Here is a 10,000-nt window from a genome sequence, read left to right on the forward strand (position 1 = left end):
CTAAGTTACAAATACAAATGAAACTCATTTTATAAGTTTTTGTTCAGAAAACAATCTTGTTATTATAAATACTTTTTTTTCCAGCACGAAGACATCCTTATATAAACACGGACTTCAAAATGTGGCAATTACAAAAATCCAATAAATAACATAGCCATTAATAAATAGAGAAGGAGGACTATGAGGAATGTTGGAAGTTATAGAGGTGCGGGTCATCAGCTCTTCATTACAAAGCTGAAATTGAAATGTGGAGGATTTATTTTTGTTTTATTTTAATTTATGTTTTTTTGCCAAATCCTGAGAGAGAGAGAGAGAGAAAGAGAGAGAGAGAGAGAGAGAGAGAGAGAGAGAGAGAGAGAGAGAGAGAGAGAGAGAGAGAGAGAGAGAGAGAGAGAGAGAGAGAGAGAGAGGGAGAGAGAGAGGTAGTTAGCGAATGATCGTTGGTGGTGAGAAAGACTGTTGGTACAAATGAGATTATTTGTTTATGTTTTAGTTAGGTTACGACAGTCGTGAATGTCTTGGGTGAATGCTTATTTTGATTTGACTGCTGCTCGATTTAGTTGTGTGAACGCTGGATTTACTATTTTTCTTACCAGCGTTGGAAGTGTCCTGTTGATTTTCTAAGTAAGTACAGTTTTGTTTTTATTTGCTTGTCGTGATTGTGAATGATAGGAATAATTTATTATTTATCTTTGATTATAGTGCGATAGTTCAGTTAGTTAGGAGTGTTCATAAGTGTTTTTCTTTTTTATTTTGGCAGGCCGTGATTCCTCCTTTGGGGAGAAATTTATGTGAATTTGATTGTTGACGACCTGGCTTGTTTAAGGAATTTGATACGACTGCTCAGATTTGGAATGAATTATTGATGACCTGGATTGTTTAAGGACCTGATTGGATTGCTCTGTGGATCTTGATGAAACAGATGCTGTAACGATCCCGCCCAGTTGAAGGAATTGGTTTGGCGTATTGATGATGATACCGATGAGGATGATGACGATGATGATGATTAGTGCAATTGTGTATTGATATTTGACAGTGTTCCAGTTCCTGCAGATTTGTGATATTGGGCTATTAAAGACTGTTGGCCCTTGTGTGGACGAAAGTGTCCACTCACAATCATATATGATAATTACGTTTAGATGGTGGTTGAAGTGAAATTTAAGTTTTAAGTTTTGTGTTTTCCAATTACAGTAGGTTAAGATTGTAGTACTAAGTTGTGATTATTTTTTTGGTTATGGTATATGATTGGTGATTTTTTAGTGATTGTTTTAATATTAAGAAATATAGTTTTAAGGTTATGTTTGGTTTATTTTGTCCTTTTGTCTAAGAGTCTGGTTTTGGATAACGTCAGGGGAAAGTTTGTGTTGTGGAGACATTTGTCAGCTAGAATGATTCAAGGGTGTGGGGGTTGTTGTTGCAACATCCCGCCACATTATTTTGGCGGCCGAACAGGGACTGCTGAGGCGGGACTGATAGCTGGACTCTTAGACGAAGGACTGAATAGGATAAGAAATTAGATTAAGGTTGATGAAAAATGGACGAACAGTTGAGGGTTTTGAAGGAGGAATTGCGGCTGAGTAAGGAGCGTGAGGAGAGGTTGCTTGTAGAGAATGAGAGGTTGAACTGGGAGAATGAGGCGATGCAGAAGGAGTTTAGGAAGTTGAAGGGAACTGTAGAGAGAGTGGAAGAATGTGTTGAGATGAGGATGAAAGAGAATGAGGAACGGATGGAGAAACGATTGGAAGATATGATGGGGCAAGTAATGGGGATGATGAAAACTTTAATGGGTGAAGGTGCAGTCGGAGGAGTGTCCTCAGCTTCGGGTAATGTGTTGATAGTGGATGAGAAGGCTAAGGTTCGTGATAATGGGAAAGGAAGTGATAGTAATAGTAATAGTGATAGTGAGATTGAAGATAAGGGAATTAGGCATAGTAAGGATGAACAAAAATGTAATAGGAGGAATAAGAAAGGTAAAAGTGATGTAAAGAAAGAAAAGAAAATGTGTCAGGATGATAGCAAAGATGATCGTGAATGGGTGAAAGTGGTAAGTAAGAAAAAGGGTAAGAAGGGAATGGTTAAGGATAGGAATTTAAGTGTGGAAGTGGATTCATTATATTCAAATGCGGAAGAAGGTAACAAGGGAGTAGACAGTGATGATAGCAGTGAGAATGAACGTGATGTGTGTAAGACTGTGTTTATGAGAGAGGTACCTCGGTGTGAAAGGTTCAATGAGCATAGCAGTAGGGATGTATATGATTTTTCCAAGGAGTATGAGAGGTATTTTCAGGATAAGTATGGTGATAGTAAAAGAGTTTGGGGTAGGGAGTTAGGAGAATATTTGACTGGGTATTTATTGACGATGTATGGAGTGATAATGAGTGTAGGGGACGTTGATTATGAAAGTGTGAAAAAGAGAATAATTGAGCAGGTAAAACGTATGAAAGGGAGTGTTAAGTATAGCGTAAGAATGATTTTGATGAAGCACAGATGAATGCAGTAGAAGCGATATCGATGTATGTATGTAGGTTGGAAACTTTAGCTAGGAAAAAGTATGGGGATGGAGGTATAAATGAGAATGAAGAGTTAATGAATAAGTTTTTGGCTACTGTACCCGAGAATGTTGCTGAGTTTGTTAATTTGAAACGGAAGGAAAAAATGAGGTGGACAAAAGAAAGATTGACATGGGATGATATTTTAGAGATAGTTGAGGATTACGAGTTGGATAGGTGTATGAAAGAAAGTAAGTCTGTGAGTGTAAGAACTGGAATAGAGGAAAGTGTACCAAAATTTGTTAGTTTTAGAGATGCTGTTATGAGAGGACCGATGAGGGTAGCTGATAGTGTAGTAGATAGGAGTGTTAGGGCGAGTAATGTGGGAATACCTGTAAGGACAAATGAAGGGTTTAGGCAAGGGAATCAGGTTTGGAGGGATAGGAGTGTTAGTGCACATCGAGGTATGTCAGATAGCCGTGTCCGTAATTAAAAGTGTTATAGGTGTGGAAAGGAAGGTCATAAGAAGAATGAATGTAGATGGGCTCTAGGTGCTTGTTTTGGATGTGGTGAGGTAGGGCATAGAATTAGTGAGTGCAAGAAAGAGAAAGAGGTTAAGTGTTTTAGGTGTGGTATGATTGGGCATGTGGCGAGTGGATGTCGTAGTAATCGTATGAATGTGATTTGTGGTAATTGTGGTAAGGATGGTCATTTTGCTAGAATGTGCAAGGAGCCGCGGGGTAAGTGTATTGAATGTGGTGCAGATGGGCATGTAGCTAGAGTATGTAGGAAGAAGGGAGTAAGTCAGCCAGGATGTTCGGGAAACTAGAGTGCAAGAGGGTTCAGCTGGGTGAGTCCTCCTGTGTGTGTGGAAGGAATAGGATTAATGTTTGTGAGAATGGGATGAGTAATTGGTTGGAAATGAGCAAGTATGAACCTAGTATGCATGAGAAGTTAGGGCTGGAAAATAAACAATTAGTGTTAGTTGAATATAGGAAAAAGAGGCGTTTGAAAGTTTTAAGTGAGGATAAAGTGCAAGGGAAATTTATAGGTATAGGTAAGAATACGAATAAATGTGAGAAGGGTGTAAATGTACAGGTGAGTGTGGAGGATAAATGTGTTAATACAGATGAAACGTGGCTGAGTATTAATGATACTTATAGTGTGTGTGGCTTTTCGTTAGATGATGTAAAAGAAAAAAATGAATAACGCAAGAATGAAAGACAGGAGAATGATAAGTAGCATGAATGAATCTTTTGCTAAAGTTGAGAATGTTTTTGATGAATTGGGTGAACTGTTTAGAGAAATGAGTGTAATTATAGGACCAAACGAGAACAAGGTAGATGGGATTGTATATGATATATTAGATGATAGGGATTTAGATAAGAATAGTGTTAATGTAGCGAATGATTGTGATAAGGAAGAAGTGAATGAGAGAGTATATGGGGGCCCAGTTACTCGGAGTAGAGGTCCCGTTCCCGACTGCGACTGGGTTATGAAAAAAGTAATGTAAGTGTTGTGTGAGAAGTATTTGGCAAAGTAAGGTGGGAGGATTGTGGAGGATTTATTTTTGTTTTATTTTGATTTTTGTTTTTTGCCAAATCCTGAGAGAGAGAGAGAGAGAGAGAGAGAGAGAGAGAGAGAGAGAGAGAGAGAGAGAGAGAGAGAGAGAGAGAGAGGGGTAGTTAGCGAATGATCGTTGGTGGTGAGAAAGACTGTTGGTACAAATGAGATTATTTTTTTATGTTTTAGTTAGGTTACGACAGTGGTGAATGTCTTGGGTGAATGCTTATTTTGATTTGACTGCTGCTCGATTTAGTTGTGTGAACGCTGGATTTACTATTTTTCTTACCAGCGTTGGAAGTGTCCTGTTGATTTTCTAAGTAAGTACAGTTTTATTTATATTTGCTTGTCGTGATTGTGAATGATAGGAACAATTTATTATTTATCTTTGATTACAGTGAGATAGTTCAGTTAGTTAGGAGTGTTCATAAGTGTTTTTCTTTTTTATTTTGGCAGGCCGTGATTCCTCCTTTGGAGAGAAATTTATGTGAATTTGATTGTTGACGACCTGGCTTGTTTAAGGAATTTGATACGACTGCTCAGATTTGGAATGAATTATTGATGACCTGGATTGTTTAAGGACCTGATTGGATTGCTCTGTGGATCTTGATGAAATAGATGCTGTAACGATCCCGCCCGGTTGAAGGAATTGGTTTGGCGTATTGATGAAGATACCGATTAGGATGATGACGATGATGATGATTAGTGTAATTGTGTATTGATATTTGACAGTGTTCCAGTTCCTGCAGATTTGTGATATTGGGCTATTAAAGACTGTTGACCCTTGTGTGGACGAAAGTGTCCACTCACAATCATAAATGATAATTACATTTAGATGGTGGTTGAAGTGAAGTTTTAGTTTTAAGTTTTGTGTTTTCCAATTACAGTAGGTTAAGATTGTAGTACTAAGTTGTGATTATTTTTTTTGGTTATGGTATATGATTGGTGATTTTTTAGTGATTGTTTTAATATTAAAAAATATAGTTTTAAGGTTATGTTTGGTTTATTTTGTCCTTTTGTCTAAGAGTCTGGTTTTGGATAACGTCAGGGGAAACTTTGTGTTGTGGAGACATTTGTCAGCTAGAGTGATTCAAGGGTGTGGGGGTTGTTGTTGCAACATCCCGCCACAGAAACTGAAAGCACCCACGAAAAATGTAGGTAGAATGCCTATGCTTGATACAACTAAGCTTCTAGATGATGAGCACAGAGAAACCTTTACAATTTAATGTAGGGACTTATTTGCAGTCTTACAGACTTTAAAAGAAGAGCAGACAATTAACGAAGAATAGTGGGGTATTAAAAATATATATCAATTAGTTAATAGTGAGGTTTTGGCATATATAGTTACAAGTAGGAAGCCTTGGATATAAAATTAGAATTGGGATACTATAAAAAGGAGACAAAGACAAGAATTTATCGTTGAAAGTCTCGGAAGAGGTAATAAAAATTACAAGACAGAGCATGATAAGTATTCCAGTATTGATTGTGAAGTCAAAAGAAAAGCCAGGCTTTACTGTTGATAATATTTAGACAGTAAAGCAGATGAGGCTGACAAAGCTACGAATTGAGAGAGGGGCTAGGGTGTAAGAATATGTTCATAGATATCTTAATGAAATCTCCACTGGGGTAAAGAAGGAGAATATACCCATACGAAAGAGAGATGGATCTGTTATAACAACTGAAGATGAAGAAAGGCAAAGTTAGATGGAACACTTTATTAAGGTCATTGATAGTAGATATGAAGGGAATAATTTGATTGATATGCCTGAAGCTGATGAAGACTTTGATGTGTCCATGAATAAATTCAGTGTCTTTGAACTCAAAGCTACTCTTAAAAAACTCAAGAGATGAAAAGCTCCTGGATATGATTGAATAACTTCTGTGATGATATTGGCCGAAATTGAAGTGACTTCCAGAATAGCTATAAGCATATTTTGTCGATTGTGGCATGAAGAAGCAAAACCTGATGAATTGGAGATAGGAATGCTGGTGAAAATGGTAAGAAAGAGCGATTTGACTGATTGGAATAATCACCTGAGGCATTACACTTACATCAATTGTCATGAAAACATATAATATGCTTATTTTACAGAGACTACAGAGAAAGATTTATTAGAATCTGAGATATAAACAAGAAGGATTTAGAAAAGGTAGAAGTTCTACTGACCAAATATTCATTTTAAGACCTGATGTACAGCAATGTTTAGAATATAGGAATCCACTGTTGAAGGCATTTGTGGTCTATGAAAAAACACTGTTGATAGTGTGCACCGGCTAATTTTTTGGAGATTCCCGAGTTATTAAGGAGTTCCTTTTAAATATGTAAATTTTATTAATTCTGTTCATGAGCATAGTAAGTACAAAGTTAATGTTAGTGGAGTCCTATCAAATAGACTTCAAGTGAACAGGGAATGTGTTGTTACCCATGTTGTTTTTCCTCCTCATGGATATTGTAATGCATAAAACAGTTGAAGATGGTGAAGAAGGATTGGAATTGATCAATATTAGTTTATCATATTTTTACATATCATGTTTATGAATGGATAGAATGGTATTTTAGTAAACAGTTGCCATTTCCTATTTTACTATACGTTTCAAGGCAAAAACAGGGAAATGTGTCCTAATTGTAGGTTTTAGGTTAGCCAGGGCACCAGCAACCCGTTGAGATACTACCAATAGATAGTTATCGAGACCTTTGTCTAGCTAGACAGTACTATATTACCTCCCTCTCTTTTGTTACAAGTTCATTTTTCTTTTGCCTACACATATACCAAATAGTAATGCCTAGTCTTACTACTCTCTCTTCTAGCCTCATACATCTGACAACATTAGAGATTACCATACATTTTTTTTTTCACTCACGTGGTTAACTAATGCTCTGTAATTAGTCAGTGACCACTTTCTTCCTGGTAAGAGTAAAAGAGATTTTCTATGTATTATAAGCAGCTCCTCTTTGGAAAAAGACATTCAAAAATCAAAAATTTTTTCTCTGATCTTGGGTAGTGCCCTAACCTCTGTACCATGGACTTCCACTGCCTTGGGCAGTGTTCTCTTGCTTTAAGTTACACTCGAGTACACAAGTCTATCTTATTTCTCTTCCTCCGGTTTTTTAAGTTTTTGTATTTTATATATGAAAATTTTTTGATAATATTGTTACGGTTTTTGAAATGTTGGATGTTGTTCATTAATTGGCGAATACTTTATTAAATTTCTTCATTTCCTTTCCTCTCTCGGGTATTTTTCCTTGTTTCAGCCCTTGGGCCTATAGCATTCTGCTTTTCCAAGTAGGGTTATGGCATAGCTAAGAATGATAATATTAATTTCTTATTAATAAGTGAGCTTCTTACTATCACATAGGTTTCCTGAATTATCATTGATAAATTAGATATATGAAAACATAGAAATTTGAATTTTGTCTATAAATATTTACTGACATTCATAAACATTGTCAAGAATAATTGAATAACCAATCTGGCAAGTATGACCTTATCGACGTTTTGAATATGTAAGAAATTTCCTTGAACGTGTATCAAATTATAATCTTTCAGGGTCAGCGCAAAGATTTCCATATGTTTTTAAAATTAACAAAGACAGGAGCCATAAAATTAATGATACACCCATCATAGTGAGTCAATTAAATTTGTTTATTGATTAGAAAACTGATTTACTAAGAGTTAAAGAAATTTTTGCAAATGTAGGAACTATTAATATAAAATTCACATCCTTTTGGCAAAAAAAATGGTAAAATAACTGAAGACATTATAAGAAACTTTTATATTAACTTAGCTCATACAAGTGAAACTACGGAATTAATCGGATAAATAGACAGACTCGTGATGCTCCATTATTATTTATCCCTAAGTTAATTTGGTAAGTGTGGTGTGTGTGTTAGAGAGAGAGAGAGAGAGAGAGAGAGAGAGAGAGAGAGAGAGAGAGAGAGAGAGAGACTCGAAATTGATAACAAGTTCCGAAGGATTCTGCATGGAATCCTTTTGTTATTATGAAAGCTCTTGTCTCTCCTGAAAGTAGTAAGTCCTCATCTGAAGAAAAAAGATCTTTCCTTCAGGATAAAAAGAATAAAGAAAAAAAAATCTAGTGCAATAATTTAAAACTTACTCCTACTTTTATTTTACCATTTCGTATTTATATTTAAATATATATTCTTTTTGAAATATGTGTACTTTCATATGGACTTTTATATGTTCATATGAACTTCCTCCATATACTAATTCACCAATTATTTTGTACTCGTATATAGCAAATATAGCATTTGAGCATTACCTGACGGATCATATATATTTCTACTACCGTGATATTTATCTGGTTTTCACATGTTTGTTAAGTGCTTTTTCCTCAGATGAGCTTATTAACACATACAGAAATTAAAATATATGAAATCTTCCAACCATTATCGTTAACAAGGAGTCTCATAGACCCTGTACCATAAAAGGATTTGACAGAATTCAGAATCGTATTTTTGTACTAATACAAAAGTAATTAAATCGTGCTTCCAAATATTTTCAAAAAGTCATTGTGAATAGACTGGGCGAATATACTTCTTGTGTCATAACATATATATATATATATATATATATATATATATATATATATATATATATATATATATATATATATATATATATATATATATATATATATATATATATATATATATATATATATATATATATATATATATATATATATATTTTTTTTTTTTATTTTTTTTTTGGGGGGGGGGCTCAAGCCATGTCGTCCTGATGGAAGTTCCTAAAGGGTAGCTTTCCTGGGTATATATAACTACGGTGATATTCCCAGAGAATTTACCTTAAGGTACCCAGAATTCTAACTCCTGGAGCGAATATCCCTAATAAAAGAACCAGGGATATCGCGAAATATCAGAGGACGTATTCTTGACACGCCACATGGCAATCTGCACCCCGAACAGAGTTAACACTTCGAAGGGGTCAATTGGCAAGAAAACGAAAACGAGAAAGAAAAAGGAGAGCCGTTCGCAAGGTATCTCTCCTCTCCCGTTTCGTAAGCGTGCATTACGCCGCTCACGGCGCCTTCTGTATTCCTTTTTGCGTAGCTCAACAACTCGGTGTTTTTTCCCTGTGTTTCTCGCAATTCTTGGATTTAATCAACTAATAATGCTTTCTCCAACTTCTTCTGCTTCTGATAAGTTGAGTATTATTTCTTTTATGTATAAATGTAAGCTCTTGGTAACTTTATAAGTGATTGATAGTGATATCGTTATTACAAGAGCTGTTGCCTACCGGAGGCGTCCTGGACGCTGTCGCTCGCTAGGTATGAGTTATTTAGTTAGCCAGAGCAACGTTCCCGGCTGTTTCGCTTTAATAATTTTAGCTGTTTAGCGTGACATAGGATTTCTTTATATGATGCTTTTAGTATTGTTTGTCTTGGCGAAGAATTTGCTGATTCTGGCGTACGCTAGACCTTGTAGCCTAGTCGTTTGGCCCTAGTACTTTCCTGCATGATATTCAGATTTCCAAGTGTTTTTATAAAATTTTATTGAAGCTTTAGGCAATTTTATACATTTAAGATTATGTTGATTTTCTTCCAAGATAGTATACGAGTGAGTTTCGGTGATTTAGGTAATCGATTCTCTTGGCGCCTAGGCTAAGTTGTCTATGGGGCCTTAGTATACTTTCTCACACTTCCCGGTTGCTTTCTTCTCTTCGGAGAAGGTGTGCAATCCCTTTCCCTCTGTTTAAGCCTTGGGCTTAACCCTAGTGGTTTATCTGAATTGACTTTAGATACAACTATATTAGGGTATTTCTGTTCCTTCCTGTTTCCAGTAAGTCTGGCTTCAGAGAGGGGGCAGAACATCAGAGTTCTTAGTCTGAGTCTGTTTATGTTTAGCTTGTGGTTGAGATTCTCTTGCTAGACTGACAACAGACATAGGAGGCTTAGCCTCCTTAGGT

The sequence above is a fragment of the Palaemon carinicauda genome, chromosome 10, assembly GCF_036898095.1.
Source record: "Palaemon carinicauda isolate YSFRI2023 chromosome 10, ASM3689809v2, whole genome shotgun sequence".
NCBI classification, from domain to species: Eukaryota; Metazoa; Arthropoda; class Malacostraca; order Decapoda; family Palaemonidae; genus Palaemon; species Palaemon carinicauda.